The sequence below is a fragment of the Odocoileus virginianus genome, chromosome 10 (genome assembly GCF_023699985.2).
Source record: "Odocoileus virginianus isolate 20LAN1187 ecotype Illinois chromosome 10, Ovbor_1.2, whole genome shotgun sequence".
In the NCBI taxonomy this organism is placed as follows: domain Eukaryota; kingdom Metazoa; phylum Chordata; class Mammalia; order Artiodactyla; family Cervidae; genus Odocoileus; species Odocoileus virginianus.
In genome coordinates this window covers 47,613,700-47,635,941 of record NC_069683.1, presented here as the reverse complement: position 1 = coordinate 47,635,941, position 22,242 = coordinate 47,613,700, and the positions used below count along the sequence as shown (strand labels likewise).

Here is a 22,242-nt window from a genome sequence, read left to right as displayed (position 1 = left end):
GTTGGACAAGTGAGCCCATCTGCCTAGGGCTGTGAAGTGGGGATAATGATGATAGCAACTATCTCCTGGGGTTCTTATTGGGATTAACTGACCTAATGCATCTAAGGGTCTTTGACTAGTGCCTGGTGCATGGTACACTGCAATGTTACCTGTATTTATTTTGGCCTTATTATCACTGCAGTTTGTATAAAGACTAGAGACCATCTATAGCTTCAGTATATCTTGGGGAACTTCATCTTTCTACCTTTTTGGAAAGGCAGGGAAATCTGCCCTAAGTAAGCCATCATTGGGTATTTATTAAAGTCTACCAAGTGCCTAACCTTTAGTTAGGGGTTGAAAGAGCATCTTAGCCTCGGCAGGTGGTGCCTGCCCAGAAATAATTTAAAGCATCAGCAAGAACCTAGAAGGCGATCTAATAGAACACTTCAGATCTTACCATTTTCCACAGGAGGGAAAGAAGAACCAGAGAGGTTCAAAGGGACATGCCCAAGGCCAAAGAGCTACATAATAGGGCCTCTGGACTAGAACCCTAGGGACCTGACCAGTCCAAGCGTCCTTCTATTACACCACACCTTGCAACTGTGTCTGCCCTGCACCCACTTGGATTAAGCAAACTAAGAAAACCACAGGATGAGTGGTTGGTGAAAAGAAAGTTGTGTAGGGAAATATGAATTGGAAACTGTAACCCGCTGGCTTAGCATCACCTTTCTTCAAGATCCCAATGCTGTTTGGTTTCGGAATCAGCAACGATACCTTCTTCAGGCTTTTGCACAGGCTGTTCCCTCCACCTGGAGGGCCCTCCTCCCATCCCTGGTCCCCTGACCACCTCCACTCCTATCTCAAGACTCAACCCAGATTTCACCACTTTCAGCTTTCCCTCCCCTCCCGAGATTTCCCAGAAATAACAGTATCCTCACCACCTCTCGGCTCCCCTGCAACAGTGCATTCTCTGTAGAGCAGTTAATGTACTTCATTGCGACTTTGGGGGCACAGCTTGACCAGTCTCTTAGTCACCAAAAAATATATTGAGCATCTACTACATGCCAGGCACAGTCCCAGGCAGGGCAGATATGGTGGTGGACTAGACAGCCACGGCCCTTGATCTCAGGGAACTTACAGTCTTGTAATGTTAATTTTGTCTTGGACATCTTTGAATCTGTGCCCAGCACAGGGGCTCACCAAGAGTCCCTGCATGAAGGGTAATGAGGAAGGGATGCCTGGAAGAGGAGCAGAGGCTTTCTGTGGGTGGGCTGGCAGGGGACGAAGGCAGGTGGGCTGATTACAGAGGGATGTCTTTACAGAGCAGGGACAGGAGTTATGGTTCTGCCTGGAGCCCACCCACAGAGCTTGTGACAAGCCGGGGGAGTACGGAGATATCCACTTGGTGTGGTTTAACCATCTATAACCCTCCCCTATCTATTATTCTATCCTCAGATATCAATTCCTGGTCAGTCACTCAGCCTACAAGACCCTGAAAATAGATTTAAATTATTGCTTTATTTCCCATCCAGCTCGGAGTGTTGATTTATGCTGCCCAAACAATCAAGCCTTTATCTCAGTCACCCAGCAGCATTAGTAGCAATTTATCATGGTTTACATCTCCCTTTACCACCGACACCGGGGCTCATTGGTTGTGGCCTTACTTTTCTCAGAAAGATGAAGCGGGCATGAGTGATCATGATAGCAAAGGCCAGGGCCACTTCCTGACAGTCTAGAGTTGGGGGACAAGAGGATGCTTAACCTGGAGACTCTTTTACCTCGTGTCAAGTGGAAAGAATCCAGTCTTGGAGGGGAGGGGTCCTGTCCCTGCTGTGCTGTGAGCCAGCTGAGCAACCTTGAGCAAATCACTTCCCGTCTCTGGGCCTTCATCTCCTCATCTTTGACCCACCCCTGTGACCAATGAGGTCTTAGGAAAGGACACTGCTAGCTTGGAGAGTTGTCCCCCGACAAGGGCTCTGGCTTTTGCTTTTTAAACGCTTAACCTGGCCAACTCTACTCTAGCCTCCCTACCCCACATTAGGGCAGGAGCTCTGCAAAACCAGCCCTCCTGTGGGAACAGGTGAGCACAGGAACAAGAGTGGGGGGTGGGCAGCCCAGGGGAGCCAGAAGGCAGAGTGCCAATCAAGTTTCAGATAAGACGGTCCAACCACATCAGGAGTCCAAGTTGTAACCAAGTTGTACTCCCAGTTGTAACCTGGGAGCTAAAATGGTTTTTATGTGGCTCAAATGGTTGGGGGGAAAAAATAGTCAAAAGAAGAATAATATTCCATCACACACAAATATTACCTTATTGGACTTCCCTTGTGGTCCAGTGGTTAAGAATCTGCCTGCCAATGTAGGAGACACAGATTCAATCCCTGGTCTGGGAAGATCCCACATGCCATGGGGCAATGAAGCCTGCGCTCCTCTACTGAAGCCCACTGGCCCTAGAGCCTGCACTCTGCAACAAGAGAAGTCACCACAATGAGAAGCCTGTGCTCCACAGCTAGAAAGTAGCCACACTAGAGAAAACCCACACGCCGTAGTGAACACCCAGCACAGCCAGAAAAATAAATACATAAAAATTCTAAATGTTACATTATTAAATTTTGGTGTTCATAAATGAAGTTTTTTTGGGCACCTGGCCACACTTGCTGGTTCATGGGTTGTCTTCAGCTGTTTTTGCTCCACACAGCAGAGGTGAAGAGTTGTGACACAGACCTTATGGCCTGCAAAGCCTGAAATATTCACCCTCTGATCCTTTACAGAAAAAGCCTGCCAACCCTTGGGTAGATGATTGGCGAGGCCAGACGTCTCCATCCTAGACGTGCCAGAGTCTGAGTTTGTGTCATTTGCTTTTTCTGTTTGGTTTGGATGGAGACTCAACTCCAAGCAGGAAGAAAGGGCTTTGATCAGTGAAAGAAACCCTTTGGGAAAAGCCAGAGATGAGAGACAGCCCTGAGCTTCCACTACTGGGATGGTTGGGCAGGCTGGCCCCTGCCTTGTGGTAGAGCCAAGGACACTGCATCCCAATTCTGCTCTCACGCTGCACAGTCCTTCCTCTGAGCCTTTGCCAAATGTACCTTCCACCTGCGCTGTCCTTCCCCACCCCAAAAGTCACCTCCTCCAGGAAGCCTTGTCTTTCCCCCTCCCAGGGGCTCTGTCCCCTTCGGAGCCCTTCCGGCACTTCATCAGAACTTCCCTGCTATCACCTCTTTCCTCCACCGAAGACAGCAAATTAGTTTCACGCCAGGCATTTCCGACTGACTGCAGGTGGCCTCCTGTGGGGTAAGGAATGTGGAGTTGCTTGGAGATCAGCTAAACAGGCCGTTCTGATGAGCCAGTGATGGCCGCTCTGCTCAAAGGAGGCTCAGACCCCACTGTGGGCCTCTTGCCTTCCTGGCTCTGCTGTGGGCTGGGCTTTGGGGCCTGGTGTCAACCCCCTCATGAACTCGGAGTTCCTGGCAGGCAGTGGCCGTGTCCACCTCCCACTGTGCCTGGTCCAGAGCTGGTCTCAGGGCACCCCACTGCCCCACCCCACCACGGGGAGCTGCCAGCGACAGCACCCTGACACCAGCCCTTCCAAAAGTCTCCTGGAAACTGGCACTAAAACACGCCTATGTGGTTTGTTCTCAAAGAGCCGCCCAGGAGGCACTGCTGGGGCAGAAAACAAACCCGCCTCACCACTCGGGCCGGGGGAGGAAGGAGGAGGCCAGGACACAGTGCAGTTTCCAACTTCGGGGAAGAATCCTTGGTATTTACTTAGCAAACAGCACCCAGGTAAGGCAGTGTGTCAACAAGGCCCGGCTCAGCAGCTCCCCCGTCTTAGCATTTTTTACATGTTTGCTACATGCCAAACATTAATATTTTAACGGCCGCACTCCGCTGGCAGGCAGCGCAGTGTCCCGAACACCGTGTAAAAATTGAGTGATAATAGTCTGGCCGTGTGTGAGGTCAGCGCTGGCCCCAGCCTCTCCCCAGACACCCACACCCCCGGGACCCTCCTTGAGTCCGCTGAACTGCAGTGACTGGGCAGGATTCTCCCAGCCTGAATCTGAGGCAGCTGCCAGGACCCCCCACAAGCCCCCACACTGGAAGGACAAATTGTGTAGCGGGGACCATGAACCAAGTTCTAAGCCCAGAGGCAGTGGCCTTGGATCATCCAGACAGCTTTGGCTATCTGAAAACTAGCATGGGCTTTCTCGGGACCAGTGATTTCTTGGGACCCCTCATTGATAGAATTCATCAATGAGATTAATTGATTAATCTCAAAGTACTCCCAAATTACTGATATCCCTTAAAACGGAAAATCCATGACTCAGGGGGAAGGTATATAGCTACCCTAAATATCACACCCAGTTTTCCTTTCTAAAAATGCAAGTCAGATAAACGTTAAAAAAAATCCTTAGGGAAAAAAAAAAAATCCTTAGGACTTCCCTGGTGGTCCAGTGGTTAAGAATCCGCCTGCCAATGCAGGGGACACAGGTTCAATACCTGGTCCGGGAAGAGTTCACGCCTCGCAGAGCAACTAAACCTGTACACAACTACTCAAGCCCCAGCACCTAGAGCCTGTGCTCCACAACAAGAGAAGACACTGCAGAGAGAGAAGCCCACATATTTCAACTACAGAAAGCCTGCACGCAGCAACAGAGAGCCAGCCCAGCCAAAAACAAACAAACAAAAATTTCCCCTCTACCTTGTAAGACCTTTGGGGGAAACAACTTTCTCTGGTTAGAAAATCTTAGAGTAAGAGGATCCTCGTGTAAACACGAGGATTACAATGACAATTACCTGTTAATAACAACAGCTAGCACTGATGAGCACTTACTAAATTCTAGGCCAGGGATTGGTAAGCCTGTTCTATAATGGGGCAGGGTAAGAAATATATTCAGTTTCTACCGTTGCAGCCCAAAAGCAGCAGAGACAGTCCTTACAGGAAGGAGCATGGCTGTGTTCAGACAAAAGGTTTATGTGCCAGGTGATGGGCCTAATTAGGTCCACAGACCTTAGGTCCTCCTATTTTGAGGGCTGTGCTAATTGTTTTAGGGATATAATCTCATTTAATCTTCACAATAACTCTAGGAGATAGGTGCTGTTTTTATACTCATTTTTAGAATAAATTCGGGATCAGAGTTAGATTTCTTGCCCAAGATCATAAATTTAATATGCAGTATGGCTGGAATTCAAACTACTTCATTATATTGTAAAAATAATCATACTCCTAGCTGACATCTGAAGAATGCCTGCTAGGAATCAGATACTATTCTGAAGTTTTTAATTTAATCCTTCCAACTCTATTATTATTCCCATTTTACAGATGATGAAACTAAGTCCAGAGGGGCGAAATGACTTGCTCAAAGGCACACATTTTATTAGAGATTTGAAGTCAGGTTGTCCAGTTTCATAGCCTTGCGTGATAACTGTTTAACTCTTAAGGCATTCTTCAAGGCAGGTCAATGAGCAGAAAAGTCCAAGGGTTTAGGTCTCTGCTATATCATTCTCTCACAGCTGAAAAAAATTAACATCCAACCCTGCCTTCCACTGTGCCCACCTATAATAGGTCTGGAGGAAAAAAAGCCTCCTGTGTTACAAGTCCATTGCTACAATGTCTAACATCCATCATCTACATCTGCATCTCTGTTCCTGCCCTGCAGATAGGTTAATCAGTACTATTTTTCTAGATTTTGTATATATGCATCCATATACAATACTTGTTTTTCTCTTCCTGCCTTATTTCAGTCTGTATGACAGACTAGGTTCATCATCATCACTACAAATGAACTTGTGGACACAGAGGAGGAGGAGAGGGTGGGATGAATTCAGAAAGTAGTGTCTATATATACACACACACACACACACACGCATGCACATTGCTACTGCTAAGTCACACACACATTACTATGTGTAAAATACTCAGCTTGTAGGAAGCTGCTACATAGCACAGGAGCCCAGCTCGTGCTCTGTGATGACCTAGAGGGTGATGATCTATATGGGGAGTGGAAGAGAGTCTCAAGAGGGAGGGGATATAGGTGTACTTAGAGATGAGTCACGTTGTAGGGCAGAAACTAACACAACACTGTGCAACAATTATACTCCAATAAAAATAAAAATAAAATAAAATAAGTTTTCTTTTAAAAAAGGCCTCCTGTGCTCTGTGTCCTTCTGGCCCTAAACTCCCATGGAGTTTCCAAGGCACAAAGGACTTAAAATCTGGATACAAAAGTCCCAGCAGTCTGCCTCGCTCCCCTTCAAGGCTGTATCAAGTCTCAATCAATTGGTCCCTCCTGGTCCAGGCACTGGAGCCTCGGGTGGACCCTGGAGGGACAGAGGCCCCGCCTGGGCTGCTGACGCAGAGTCAGCACGGAATAGGAGTCCCAGAAGAGGAGCGACCAGTGAGCGCCCGCTGCCTGCACACGCTGCTCAGAATGACACCCAGGCATCCAGGTGCGGAGCAGATAGCAATTTTCCTTTTTACTTATTGGTGCAAGGCCAGTCAGAGAGCCTGACAGGGCCCCAAACAAGCTGTTAGGAACTTCTAATTAGGGCTGAACGGCATCAAGAGTGCACACGCCCTCCACTCTCAGAATTAGCAGGACAAAGTGCCTGGATAGATGGAGTCAGACAGGCTGAAAGAGGAACTCCCCTCAGTGGGGCTGGCAGAGGAGGGGCGGGGAGCCAGGGGCTGAGTCAGGAGGTGGGCTGAGCTCCCTGTGCCAGGGCTCTGCTCGAATAAAGCAGAATAAAGTGCTTGAATAAAGAGGGAAACCTGGGGCAGATCCCCTGAACCTTCAAACTCCACTCTGCCTCCGTCTCATGTGCCGAGTAATTCACTGAGTCCCAGGGAGGCAGCAGAGTGGTGTTGATGTCATGCACTTGAATTGGCCAGACCTAGATTCAAATTTAGGCTCTCCTTTCATCTGAATTCCAGTTTCCTCACTTACATTGTGAGTTGGGGTTGTGAGGATCAAAGGAGAGAGTGCTTTCCACCCATTTAGCAGGGCTCCTGACACAGAGTAAGTGCTTAAGAAAGAAATGGCCCCTATTATAGTTACTGTTCCTCGAATTTACAGTCACTAGCACCTGTTATAGGAGTGCTGTCCTTAGTCGCTCAGTCGTGACTGACCCTTTTCGACCCCACAGACTGTAGCCCCCCAGGCTCTTCTGTCCATGGGGATTCTCCAGGCACGAATACTAGAGTAGGTTGCCATGCCCTCCTCCAGGGGGTCTTCCTGACCCAAGGATCGAACCTAGGTCTTCTTCATTGCAGGCAGATTCTTTACCATCTGAGCCGCCAGGGAAGCCCACCTATTATATACATTAGACTTTTAATTAGGCTCCCGAGACAGACTCATTGAATTTTCTTTTTTTTTTCTCAGTGCCAGGTGTTTATTCCCCCACACGCGGGACTGCTCAGACACAACACACACAGGCGTTGGCACCGTGGGAGGGAGCAGCGCCCTGGCCTCAGCGGAGGACAGGGCTTTCTCTCAGCCCTTGGCCTCATGGCAGGAGACGGGACAGGACCGGTTCTCTCTCCTGTCTTCACTGGGGACTGAGGGGACCCACGAGCAAACCACCCTCCCACCTCTCAGCCAAGAAGAAGCCACCTTGGCGACAGGTTTAGTTCCAACGGGTACAGTAAGTGGAGGCGGGATTGTTCTGGTCCCAACCATGACAAGGTAGGGTGTAAACGATAAAGGAAGAGATACTTTGGATTCGGCCATGAGAGGGGTCAGGCGACATCACAAGAAGCATGTGTGGAGGTCGGGGGCAGTACAGTTACTGGGCTTCCGAGCTACCTAGTCCCTGGCTCGGCAGGAAGGGTGGTGGAGATGGACAGGGCTTATTGTTTGGCATTGATGATGTCGATGAACTCAGGTTTGAGGGAAGCACCACCCACAAGGAAGCCGTCCACATCAGGCTGGCTTGCCAGCTCCTTGCAGGTTGCCCCAGTCACAGAACCCCCATAAATGATGCGGGCGCGCTGAGCCACTGCATCAGAGACGTTGGACTTAAGCCATCCCCAGAGCTTTTCGTGTACTTCCTGGGCCTGTTGGGGTGTCGCCGTCTTGCCAGTACCAATGGCCCACACAGGCTTGTAGGTCAAGACAACCTTGCTCCAATCCTTCACATTATCTGCGATGACCTTGGTTTGCTCGAAAACGACCTGCTCAGTGATGCCAGCTTCCCTCTCATCTAACTTCTCCCCAATGCAGGCGATCACTCCAAGTCCCTCTGCCAGGGCATGGGCCACTTTCTGTCCAATCAGCTCATCTGACTCCCCAAAGACGTGCCTTCTCTCAGAGTGCCCCAGGACTACCCACGTGGCTCCAAGATCTTTGATCATGCCAGGGCTAATCTCCCCTGTAAAGGCCCCATTGGCCACTTTGTAACAGTTCTGTGCAGCCACTGCAATCTTGGGATCTAGCTTCTGCCTGGTGAAGTCAATGTAGGCAGTGGGGGGTGCGCAAACCACCTCGGTGTCGGCCGGCACCTTGGCCGCGTTCAGAGTGTTGATGAGTTCCCCCAGGTTGTTCTTCCTCCCGTTCATCTTCCAGGTCCCCCCCACCCCCAAGAAGAACTTCCTGGAGAGCGCCATGGCTGAGAAGCAGGCACGCTGAAGGTCAGAAGCAGCGCCTGAATTTTCATCCTCAACAATTATCCTCAACAATCCTCAACAAAAGCCAAATGAAGGCTTTATCACCCCCATTTTACAGATGAGGAGACTGAGGCTCGGAAGTGAAAGGGTGTGCCTGGAACCATACACCCAATCGGCAGTAGATTCTGGATTCTCATGCTGAAGTTAAACATCATAACCACAATCACTGCCACCACTTTTTGCACACTTATAATGCATCAAGCACTGTGTTAAGCAAGGTGGGTGCTATTCCCCCAGACAATGCAAGAGCTGGCAAGTGCTTCTTTGCCCTGAGCCGAAACGCTCCTCCTCATCATGTGCTGTGGGTCCTGGTGCTTCCCTTTGGAGATGGGCAGCCAGTCCAGCCCTGTTACTGGAGTAACTTGTCTCCAGTTACTCTAACCATCCCTCAATGGCTGACATTACTTATTCAGTTAGTTATTATAGTCAGAGCTATCTGTACTCTCCTGACCCCCTACCTTTCTGCCATGGCCTGTTTGGGCCACGACCTGACTCATTTTCTCAATGTCCTTTTAAAAACACAAGGCTGGAGTGCATGGCTATGGACTGACTGGCCTGTCACTGCCCAGGTATCTCTTGGGAGCCTTGTCGCCTTGTTGATTTAGGTTGAGATGCAGCCAACCAAACCTCTTCCTAAGAGTTTTTCAGACATGCTGGTGACAAACCTGACACCTCATTCTGTCTTAATACCCTTTGCTTCTAGAAACAGTACTTCCCATGTTTTCCTATTAGATTTCATCTCATGTTCTGCCAATAATTTTAGTCCACTGAAATTGCTTTGTATCATGTTTCTATCTTAGCAAGGAGTTAAGAGCATAGGGTCTGAGGTCAGACAGCCTGGGAATAAATCCTGGTTCTGCAACCGGTTACCTTAATTTTCATCCTCAGTTTGCTTATCTGTAAAATGGTAATAATGCTATGACCTACCTCACTGGGATGCAGCAAAAATTAAATGTTAACACATTCAATCTGTTTAGAACAAAGCCTGGCACACAGTAAGTGCTATAGTATGAGCTATTATTTTTTATTACTATTATACAAGGTATTTGTTACCCTCTTGTAGCTTTATCTCATTCACAAATCTTTCTTAAAAATATTTATTTATTTGGCTGCCTCAGGTCTTAATTGTGGCGCACGGGATCTTTTGTTGTGGCGTGTGGTTAAACTGCCACTCTAGCTGCAGTGCTCAGGCTTAGCTGGTCCTCAACATGTGGAATCTTCGTTCCTTGACCAGGGATTGAACCCATGTCCCCTGCATTGCAAGGCGGATTCTTAACTACTGACCATCAGGGACGTCCCCACAAATCTTAGTTAGTATGTCCTCCACAACTTCACCAAAGTAACAGAAAACACATTTTAGAACACATGAAAGGTTGTCTAGCTTCATTGTGGCTCCTGTAAATAACTCCACAGCCTCAGTGGAAATGTCATTTTATAACTTGCCAGAGCTGATATCCCTTAGTGAACTGGAAGAGATATTCCTGCATCACCTCAGCTGTCTCTCTGTAATGCCCAGGCCTCTAGAACCACTACCGTCCTCCCCAGCTCTTCAACACCGGGCTCCCCCAGAGCCATGTGGGGAATGTGGGTGAACACAGGGCTTGTCTCCCTGAATGTGGCAGCCACGCAGACAGAGGGGACATGGAAAACACATCCTGGTCCCCACGTCTTCAGAGCTTTCTCTCCAGACTGATCTCAACCACTAGAGATCCATCCGCCATGGTCTCGGTCCTGGTTCGCAAGCTCCTCACTGGATACCGTCCAGCCTGTCCACAGGGGGTGCCATGAAAGGTTATGACAAGTGCCACACTGAAATCCTCATCCTAGGTCCAGGGCATTCTTTTGACCTACCCATACTTCGCAAAAGATAGAGGTCTGTCTGTCTGGCACAGACAGTCTTCAGTCAGCCCACTCCTCATTTGCTTCGAGTCCACAGTCATCCGCACCCCATCTGTGCAAGAAGCTTGCCCGGGGCTGCTGTTGAGCCCCTCTGTGGACCATCTGCCACCCTCTCCTGCCTTCTCCCTTGAAAAGCAAAACCTTATTCTTTCTCCCCTTATGGCCCTCTCCAAGTCTCTGCGGGTCCCCTGGGAGGTCTGCGGTGAGTCAGCAAGCTCACCTGAGCATCTCTCCCCAGTGCCCACCGGGTGACCTGCTTAGGGCTCTGTGCCACCTTGGGTTCTCTCAGGCCAGGTCCTTCTTTCCCAGCCCAGCCATTCCACTCAGACAGGGCTACCTGCCCTCCGACCCCCATGAATGCCACACCATCTTCCCCCATCTGCAGCTCGTCCTTGCTACAAAAGCCACTCTGCAAGTCCCTTCTTAAGGCCCTACTCTCATTTTTCCCTCCCACCGCACCTCACCTGCAGTTCAGCCTGCTTGACCCTTGCCTTATGGAGTGCAATAGGCAGACTCCAAAGACTCCTTCTAGCCTGTTGAAAGTGTGAATCTCTCAGAGGCTGGATATATGGTGCCGAGGTCATGGGGCTGGTTATCTGAACCCTGGTCCCGCTGGCCCGTCCACAGGCATCACCACTGAGGGCGGGAGGGGCGCAGCCCGGTGCGTGCACCTCATCTGTCTGCAGGCCGGGAATGTGCAGCAGCTCCCCGCTCCCCAGGCCCGCCTGCTACTCTTTATTCATTAAAATGCTCAGATGCCGACTAACTTTATTTGCTCAGTATTTATTTTGCCAGCCTTGAAGCAGGAACAACAGGCAGCTTGATTGAAAGGTTGTCTGGTTTCATTGTGGCTCCTGTAAGTAATTCCACAGCCTCGGTGGAAATAGTATTTTATAACTTGCCAGAGCAGATATCCCTTAGCGAATTGGAATAGATATTCCTGCGTCACCTCGGCTGTCTTCTAACACCCAGGCCTCTAGAATCACTGCCCTCCTCCCCAGGCCCTTGATACTGGGCTCCTCCAGGGCCATGCAGGGAATGTGGGAGAACACAGGGCTTGTCTCCCTGGAACGTGGCAGCCACGCAGACAGAGGGGACATGGCCTGGAAATGCAGTGGGAGGGCTCCGGGTTAGATCTGGGCTCATCCCAAGAGGCGAGACTCCAGGATGGGGATGTGGTGGAGGGAGGGTGTGAAGAGGCAGAGAGACAGGGTGACTTCTCCTTCCTGGACGGCCTCAAAGACCAGGATGGAAGAGTTGGCCCAGTCCTGCCTGGAAAAATAGGAAGCTGTGTTCTGGAAAGCATTAAACATAGGAGGAATCAGATCCCACCAGCACTTGCTCTGCCCTCCCACCAACTCTGACTGCCCCCCACCGGGAAATTCAATAGGCAGAGTGCCTCCCCAGCAGAGCTGGGCAGAGGTCTTCATGGACAGGAGGCGGACTGGGGCTGGGTCCTCACATGGCTGGGTTCCCTTTGTCTGCCCCCTTGGAGGGCAGAGGCTTATTGGGCAGAGCAGGCCTCTGTCTGTGCTATGGGGCTCCCAGCAAGCGCCGAGCGTGCCCAGGACAGCCCCCTGCCCCACCTCTGAGTCCGCAGCCCCTCCTGTGGGGCACTCAGAAGGTCAGTGGGGAGCAGAGAGAGCTCCATCTCCGGCCCCTGGAGCGCTGATCACAACCCTGATCGCGGCTCAGCAATCACCCTCTCCTTACTATTATGACTAAATCAAGTTGGGTGATTTATTTCCCACTTATCTTTCCCGTTTCCGCTCCCTGTCCGATCCGCACTGTTGCACACACCAGAGTGAAAACAGATCATGCGTTCTGATCAGCGGTGGCGGAGTCAGAAAGCACACCCCTCCTGCTGCCGTGGGGTAGGGAGGTCCGCAGACGTCGGGGAGACCCTCCCTGAGAGTGAGCTGGCACCAGACCCCAGGTTCAGAGGGTGGGAGGTGGAATGTCAAGGCTTTTGGAGCCTTTTCAGAGGGAACAGGCCACAGGCTAAAAGTTCAAACAAGGCCGTAGGTGGTAGCTGGCAGGAGACATTAGACCTCACCTTGAAGCAGTCCCAGCTCCCAGGGCTTCATACCATCCAGGCTTCTCTCTGCCCCAGGGTGCCTTGTGGCCCCAGAGCTGCTCCGTCTGGGCCTGACCCACCACCCCACACCTTCACTGCCCTGCCCCTGGGCCCACACTGAGGGAACAGAAGAAACCCAGCCAGGCCTGCCATCCTCAGCCTGAGCTCCTGCAGCCAGGCTGGCCACCCTCCCTGGATGCATCACCCCTGGAAGGAACTGTAGCCCACAAACTAGCCTCCGTGAGGGTAGGACAGTGTGCGGATCCAGAGCTCTGGGGCCAAAAGCCTGGCAAACTCCTCGGTTTCTTTGAGCCTCAGCTTCCTTATCTGTTAGAAGGGTAACAATAACCACTGTTGGGAGGATTAGATGAACTCAGGCATCCCTGGGTGCTTTAGGAGATGGTATTTAAACTAATAAGCCAATTCTTCTGTGTGGGGGAAGGGAGAGGAGGTGCATTACCTTGAGGGCAATTTGCTGTTGTTAGGATAGAAAAATCCCTTAGATGGCTTATTTACATTTTATTTCATATTATATTTTGTATTTATTAATAGAAGGCCGTGGGATGCACCTGACCCAAGCAAACGGTTCCTCAGGAAGTTTGCTCTGAGTATGAGAATGGCTGCCCCTCTACAGATATACAGACTGTGGAAAGGTGGGCACACAGAGGAGGAACACAGGGGCCTTCTGGGAGGGAGAAGACCGGGACTTCAGCTCTCTTTGTCTGTAAGGTCCAAAGTGAAAGCCATCTGTTCAGCGAGCTAGGGCAGCACTGCAAAAGCTGTGATGGCAGGACAGGACTCCCAAGCCACAACACCAGACTTAGGGAGGGAAGCGGGCAGTGGAGTGACCTATTCCACCACCAGTGTCAGCATCTCCTGTTGCTGACCATCCTTCAGCTCTACCATCTCTCCCCTCCTCCTCTTCCCCCAGTGAGTAACTCTTCTTGCCTGTTCACTCGATGCCAGCCCCTGTATACCAGCCGTTGTACTGTACTACCGTACTTCTCAAGGTGGAAAGTGAAAGTGCTAGTCGCTCAGTCATGTCCCATGCTTTGTGACCCCATGAACTGTAGTCCACCAGGCTCCTCTGTCCATGGAATTCTTCAGGCAAGAATACTGGAGTGGGTTGCCATGCCCTTCCCTAGGGGATCTTCCTGAGCCAAGAATTGAACTTGGGTCTCCTGCAATTACAGGCAGATTCTTTACCATCCTAGGCACCAGGGAAGCTCCAATTTTCCAGGTACTGTAAGATTAAAACTGTTTATTTTTGTGTTTTTTATATATTATTTGTGTAAAAAGTATTATAAATCTACAGTACAGTACTAAATAGCCAATTGTGTCAGTTGGGTACTCAGGCTAACTTTGTAGGACTTACAAACAAATTGGACTTAGGAATGTGCTTTCGAACAGAACTCATTCATATGTGGGAGATTTAGTGTACTTCTCCTGATGCATCTGCATTTTAACTTGGGATAAATTCTTAAGTCAAAGGAATTCTACCTCTAATGGTAGCACATCAGAACCCAGTGAGGTAAGGGATTATAGCCAGGCAAACATTGGCAGGGATCAAATGTCCCTTCAAGCATGTCTAGACACGGTCCATATCAGAAGCAGAGCCTGGTCCACTTGGAGAAGTTGGTCCTGGCTTGTCCTGCAGCAAGTTACATGTAAAGAATGATGAAGGGCGAGAGCACAGGTGAGGCAGGAGGGCTAGCAGTCTTACTGGGATGGGAGGTGGGGAGCCACTGCGAAGGCTTCCTACCCAAGGTAATATCTGAGCCAACACTTAAAAGATGGTGGACTCAGGAGATTATCATTCCCATTGTCATCAGTTAACAGCCCATGGGCTAAAACAATAAAGATGAAGCCAAGGGAAGGAGGATTCTTGAGGATGATTTTGTAGGATGGTCTGGGAAGAGGGAGCAGACAGTAGGATTCCCCCAGAGAACTCTGACATCAGAATAGTTACTTAATACTAGCAAAATGAGTCCAGAAAGATGTAAGAGTTGATTGTATATCATGACCAGGTGGGATTTATCCCAGGAATGCAAGACTGGTTTAACATTAGAAAATCAATTAATGTAATACACCACATCAATCAAATAAAGGACAAAACCCACATGATCATCTCAATTGACATAAAAAGCATTTGACAAAATTCAACATCCCTTCATGATAAAAGCACTCAACCAACTAAAAATAGAAGGAAATTTCCTCAGTCTGATAAACAGCATCTACAAAATATCTAGTTAACCTCATAATTAATGGTGAAAGAGTAGATGCTTTCCCTTAAGATTAGGAACAAGACAAAGATGTCATCTCTCACCACTTCTATCAACATTGTACTAGAGGTTCTAGCCAGGGCAACTAAGCAAGATAAAAGATAAAGGGCATCTGTATTGGGAAGGAAGAAATAAAACCATCTTCCTTCTATTTGCTACTAGGGCTTCCCAGGCAGCACTAATGGTGCTAGAATCCACCTGCCAATGCAGGAGACATAAGACATGCGGGTTCAATCCCTGGGTTGGGAAGATCCCCTGGAGTAGGAAATGGCTACCTCCTCCAGTATTCTTGCCTGGAAAATTCCATGGACAGAGGAGCTTGGTGGGCTACAGTTCATGGGGCTGGGAAGAGTCGGACACAACTGAGCAACTGAACACACAACACACCTTCTATGTGTAGATGACATGATTCTATACAGAGAAAATCCTAAGGTTTCTACTGAATATTATCAGAACTAATAAATGAATTCAACAAGGTTGCAGGGTAAAAGATCAATACACAAAAGCCCATTGTATTTCCATAGACTATCTATAAACAATAGCATCAGAAAGAATAAAATACTTAGGAATAAATTTAACAAAAGATGTACCAAATGTATACTCTGAAAAGTACAAAACATTATTGAAAGAAATTAAAGAAGATCTAACTAAATTGAAAGATACCACTGTTACTAGACTGAAATACTTAATACTGTTAACAAGACAATATTCCCCAAATTGCTCTACATATTCAACACAGTCCATATCAGAATTCTTTTTTTTTGTAGAAAATCCATTTTTTTGTAGAAATTCACAAGTTGATCTTAGAATTAATAATGAATTGGGAGGAACTCAGATTAACCAAAACAATCTTGAAAAAGAACAAAGCTGGAGGATTCACATTTCCTGATTTCAAAATTTACCACAAAGCTACAGGAAACAAGATAGTGTAGTAGTGGCATAAGTATAGAAATTTAGATGAGTGGAAAAGAAACAGGACTCTATAAAATAGTCTCTATAATCTCTTACAATTAGGGTCAATTGATTTTTGGTAAGGGAGTCAAGATCAGTCAATTTGGGGAAAGAATAGTCTTGTCAACAAATGGTGCTAGGACAACTGGATATCCACATGCAAAAGAATGGAGTTGGACCCCTACCTTATAGCGTATACAAAAAAAACTGACTCAGATCAAAGATCTAAACATAAGATCTAAAAATATAAAACTCCTAGAAGGAAACATAGAGATAAAACTTCATGATCCTTTGCCCATATTTTAATTGGGTTATTTATCTTTTTATTATTCAGTTGCAAGAATTCTTTATATATTCTAGATATGAGTCACTTTTCAGTGCATGATTTGCAAATATTTTCTCCCATTCTATTTGTTGTCTTTTTCCTTTTCGATAGTGTCCTTTGAAGCATAAAATATTTTAATTTTATGAAATCTGGTTTATCTGTTTCTCCTTTTGTTGTTTGTGCTTTGGGTGTCATATCTAAGAAACCAGTGCCTAATTTCTCCAAAGAAAATATACAAATGACCAATAAGCACATAAAAAGATGCCCAACATCATTTTACAGGAGGGAAATAGAAATCAAAACCATGAGATACCACTTCACACCCATTATCGGGGTTAGACAGAATAATGGTCTTCCAAACATGTCCGTCATCTTAATCCCTGCAACCTGTGAATACGTCACCTTAGATGGCAAAAGGAGTATTGCAGATGCAATTAACTCAAGGATCTTGTGATGGGAAAGGAGCTTGGATTATCCACAAGCACCCAGTGCCATCACAAGAATTCCTTTAAGTGTAAAAGAGGCAAGAGGGCTGGAGTCAGAAAACAAGATGTGATAACAAAAACAGAGGTCTAAGTGATGCCACCGCTGGCTTTGAAGTCAGACAGGGGCATGAACTCAGAAACATAAGACGATCTCTAAAAGCTGGAAAGGGATAGGAGACAGATTCTCCCCTAAAGTCTCCAGAAAGAAATACAGCCCTGCCAACATCTTGATTTTAGACCCATGAAATCCATTTCAGGCCTCTGGCCTCCAAAACTGTAAGATAATAAATGTGTGTTTTTTTAAGTCACTAGGTTGCTGGTAATTTGTTACAGCAGCAATAGGATACCAAGACAGCTATAATAAAAAAAGTCAGATAATAACAAGAGTTGGCAAGGCTGTGGAGAAATTGGAACCTTCAGACACTGCTGGTGGGAGTATAAAATGGTACGGCTACTTTGGAGAATGGTATGGCAGTTTCTCAAGAGGTAAACAAAGGATCACTGTTTGACCCAGCAATTCCACTCCCAGGTATCTATCAAGAGGAATGAAAACCTACACCCACGTAAAAAATTGTATATAAACGTTCACAGCAGTATTCATGGCAGCCAAAAAGCAGAAACAAATCAAATGTCCATCAATGGATGAATGGGTCAAGAAAACACCTACATCATAGGTGAACTTCAAAAAAATGCTCAGTGAAAAGAGCCAGATGCAAAAGGCCACACACTATATGATTCCATTTGTGTGAAATGTCCAGAATAGGCAAATCTATATAGGCACAGAATAGGATTTGTGGAAGTCAGGGTGTGAGTGGGAGGAAGAATGGGGAATAATTAATAACAGGGAAGGTGTTTCTTTTTAGAGTGATGAAAATGTTATAAAATGGATGATGGTGACAGCTGTACAAATCTGTGAATATACAGTATATTTAATGTATATATTTAAATGTACACCTTACAATCATAAATTGTATGATATGTGAATTACATAATAAAGTATGAAAGTATTAGCCTCTCAGTTGTGGCCAACTCTTTGTGACCCCATGGAGTTTAGCCCACCAGGCTTCTTTGTCCATGGAATTCTCCAGGCAAGAATACTGGAGTGGGTGGCTATTTCCTCCTCCAGGGGACCTTCCTGACCCAGGGATCAGGAGACTCCTGCATTGCAGGCAGATTCTTTACTGTCTGACCCACCAGAGAAGCCCCTCATCTCAATAAAGCACTTATTAAAAAAAGAAAAAAAGACTGCCTACCTTGTCCTACCCTAGGGACATGGAAAGGCCTCTTATATCCACTTTAGCAAACCAAGTCCAGTAGAGTAACATGCAGCCCTCTGTTTTACCTGAGTTGTGATTCCAGAGAAGGGTAGGTGTTGCCTTCCCATGGCCCAATGTCCCCAACGTGGACACTGGAAAACCAGCCACCAAGAGCCATGTTCACCCGGCCAGCCTTGTTTCCTGCTGTTCCAGCCTCACAGAACACAAGGCATAATTCTGAACCATCAAGATCATCCAGCCTGCCCTTTCTCCCTGTAAACCTGCTTTACCCAACTCTTGCACATCCTTTAAGACCCCACTCAGGTGAGGCTTCCCTAAATGGCTTTTCTGAACCCCAGAGTCTGGGCAGTTTGTCCAGGCTCCCCTCCTTGAAGATCCTCTTCAGATCATTTAACATCACAGTAAACATAACCGGACCCTGTCTCTGTCAATGCAGCCTCCAAGTTCCTTGAAAGTAAAAGCTACCTCTTACTTGCTTTTGTACTATTAGCATCTATAGTGTCTGGCACACAGCAGGTGCTCACTAATGTGGATCAAACAGCCTGACAGGCCATTTTTCCAGCCTAGAGGTGGGAAGACCCAGCCGGGACACGCAGCAGTGAGGAAGGTAAAGCATCAGGACTTGGGGAGGAAAACAGGGGGTCTCTACACAGCCCACACAAGGCCCGGATGGAGTGTCATCCTCTTCTTCCTCTCAGTAGGTACCCTCCATGCTCAATGGCCTCTTTCTCCTCCTCACTGTCATCTAGCCCCAATGTCAAAGCCACTGACCCTCCCAGGGATCGTTACATACTTGGTCCAGCTGACTGACTCAAAGACTGAAGAATACTGGAAAGAAGAGAAAAGAAGGCAAACATTAATCAAGCATCTCCTATGTGCAGGGCTTGTGCTGGAAACCTTCACATAGACTATATTCTTCATTCCTCAAAATAAGCAAGCATTATTATTTTTCATTTTTTCCAGATTAAGAAATCTGCACAGTTGCCAGTGGGGGTGGGGGTGGCAATCTAGGGGTGGGGGAGTGTGAGATACAAACTACTGGGTAAGACAGGCTATTGGAGGAGGGCATGGCAAAGCACTCCAGTTCTCCTGCCTGGAGAATCCTCATAGACAGAGGAGCATGACAGGCTACAGTCCATGGGGTTATAAAGAGTTGGACATGACCGAGCGACTAAGCACAGCACAGCATAAGGATGTATTATACAATATGAGGAATACAGCCAACATTTTGTGAGTTATACACTCCATATTATGGAGTGCAACCTTTAAAAATTATATAAAACTTTAAAAATAAATTTAAAAAATAAAAGAAATCCTCAAACTACTTGAACCAATTTGAATTTTAACATAAATTAAAATTCTTTTAACTTTAGCCATTTTGACACCAACCCAACATTCTTAACTAATTTAAAAAAAGAAATGTGCCCAGGATTGTACGTATCATGATAAGCAGGACAGGAATTCAATTCTAGGTCTGCCTGGTCCTAAGGACCCTGCTCTCCTATTTCACACACAAAGGCCCCTTTTTGGTTCTGTTATTAATAAGCTTTGTGATTTGAGGGCCCCAGTTTCCTCCATCATAAAAAGAGGACTGTAGATGACCTCTAGGGCCCCATCCAGTTCTTAATGCTGACTGTAGAATGAATGGGAGAATTTTAGACACAGTGAAGGGCCCTGAGGATAGAGTACTGAACTTGCCCAGAACTTCTCAGAACATTATGTGTTAGGTCAGCCCAGCCCACGTCAAACCCAGTACCCCAACAGGAAGGGCCAGGACCTGGGTTCCTTCTTGGGGTCTGTGGGGGGCGGCTGGAGCTGCTCTCATCTCTCTGCTTCTGGAAAGTGCAGAGTGACTTCTCCGTTTCCTTGGGAGCCAAGTATGAAATCCGGGAAAAGCCAGGAATTATTATTATTATCATTATTATTGCTATTATTGCTATTATTGCGTGTAAATTGTGTATGACTAACACAGAAGGAGGGGCACATTTTCTTTTTCCAGATCCTGCAAACATCAGTATGATAATAATAAAAAAAATAATTATATGCTTGAAAACCTGCACCCAGCACTGCCCTATGTTTTCTTCTAATTGTTCCCAGAGACTCCAAGAGCCACATTTAAATAAAATGAAGCAATTATTTAGTCTGCAATTAAAGACTGAGGCAATTTATTTTTAAGTAGGAATCTCATGGTTGGGGGTGAACTGGCAAGAGAGGACAGGAAGGGCTGTGGCAGAGGTGGGGGCAGGAAGGAGGAGTAGGGACCCAGGGACAGCCAGGCTGGGGTGGGTGCGGAGGGGAGGGAGCAGCTGACTTGCCGGAGGCTCAAAGGCCACGCCCCTGGGAAATTCAAAGGGAGTGGATAGGGAATGGGGAGTAATTCCATGGCCTTGCAAAGTCCAGGCAATCAGAGCAGCGAGCCTTATCCAGCTCTATGTTGTGAAACTCTGGTTGAACATATTGAAAAATGCTCCCTGACTAGACCTGTGCAGTGCCGGCCGAGGTAGGCTTCCTACACATCACTGCTGAATGGGAAAGGAAGCAGAGGTCTGGACCCCCGCCCTGGCTTAGAGGTCCCGGGTGGGGCGTCTCTGCTCCCTGCAAAGGACTGCTTCATCCCTCTGAGCACCCAGGTGGCACTCAGGTGGCAGCAGGCTGTTTGGCTGACTATAGGGTTGGCCCAAAATTTTGTTCATGTTTTTCCATATGGCACCTATGGAAAAACCTGAATGAACTTTTTGGCCATCCAAATACCAAAGGATTATAGATAAACTGCCAGTGACTGTTGCCCTAATCCTAGTCAAATGATCTTCAGGGCAAAGCAGTTTGGCACCGGGTCCCTCAACAAGTCACAGAAGGAAATATGGAGTTGGGGAGGGGGTAGGCAGAGAGCCGCCCTAGGTCTCGTGATTCTGGAGTATGAGGCTTCCCTTTTGGGGGACCAACTGGAAAAGTCACCTCTTCTCCTGCCTCCTCGAGCTGCTACCCAGACAGTCCTTGCAGCTGCTGGGACATCCCCAAAAGGCACAGGCTGTCACCCAGGTTTGCTTGGTCCTGAGGTGATGCCAGGAGAATTGCTCATCCAGTAGAAAGGTACTGGGTAGGGGCGCTTGACTGGGGAAAAAAATCGAGGAAAACCCCAGGCTCAGCTGAAAGATGCCATGGATGCTCCGTTGTAGGGGACTGAATGGTCTTGGCTGAGTGGTTAAGAGGCTGATCTGAACCTTTTCCTCAGTTTGACTGCCATTATAGAATTTGTCAGGATAAAAGAGAGGAAAATATATGAGAGCTTTGTTCTGAAGAAAAAGGACAAGACTCCTCCTGGCCAGTTTGTTTTCTCAGATGACTGAGAAATTTACGGGAGTGGTGGAGAGACATAGTCCTCACACCGTGCAGTGGTGCCACAGGGAAACCCACTATTAATTAAGATACTTGTTCATCTGGGGGTCGCACATAAGAACTGGCCATTCAGCAACCTGAGCAGCCGCAGTGGTCTTAGATTGCCGGAGGCAGAATCCGAGACACTTAAGACCAGCTGAAACGACTCTGGGGTGACTCTTGGAGGAGTCAAGCTTACAGGCAGCATATGGACCCACTTCACAAGTTCACTAGTGATTTTTATCCCTGACAAATTCAGCTTAAAATGGGAAGCAGAATCCAGAAACAAAGGGGTGTCAGAAAGCCAGTCTCTGACTAACACTCCAGCCAGATTCATGTACAATACATATGGAGCTCATACTTGCAAGTACCTAGTTAATTGGAGAAATTATACTAAAAGAGATCTCGACCTAAAATGGCCAAATTGGGGTTCTTTTGATATTCCAAAATTGACTTTTTTGAGTGCACAATTAGAAAAGGCCTGCCATGCTTATTTGGACTGGTATCTAGAGCTTCTAAAACAGAAAATGATAGAGTAACTTCTTCGCAGGAAACCAACAGGAAATTGCTTGAAACTATATCAGAACTAAGAAAGGCTACTAGCATTGACCTTGCCAGGTCACAGATCTACTGGAACTGGGAAGTTACATTTGGCATTTATGCCATTTGGCTTTTGATTTCTGGGTATCACTTTACCATCTTTTGGGGGAACTCTTGCCCCCTAGGCTTTTGATTTCTGGGCATCTCTTTGCCTTTTGTTTCATTTGGAGTGTGCCTCCTGGCTGGTGAAGTTCTGGTTCCGTTTGTTGGTTTGGTTTCAGTGGATAGACGTCTGGTACAAACCTCTCAAGTTAATATGGGAATTGCTTACTCTAATTCCACACTCCACTTGGGAACCCCTAGGGAAAAAAATTTTTTTTTAAACTGGTCAAT

The 22,242-nt window shown here is 47.4% G+C and overlaps 1 protein-coding gene and 1 pseudogene across 2 annotated transcripts in view; both read right to left on the bottom strand.

Moving 5' to 3' along the window:
- The window catches only part of DSCAML1 (DS cell adhesion molecule like 1), a 356,923-nt gene that overhangs the window by 267,422 nt on the left and 67,259 nt on the right, over nt 1-22,242 (bottom strand). The gene's annotated exons all lie outside the window — the stretch shown is intronic.
- Nucleotides 7,336-8,608, bottom strand: LOC110133025 (triosephosphate isomerase pseudogene; annotated as a pseudogene).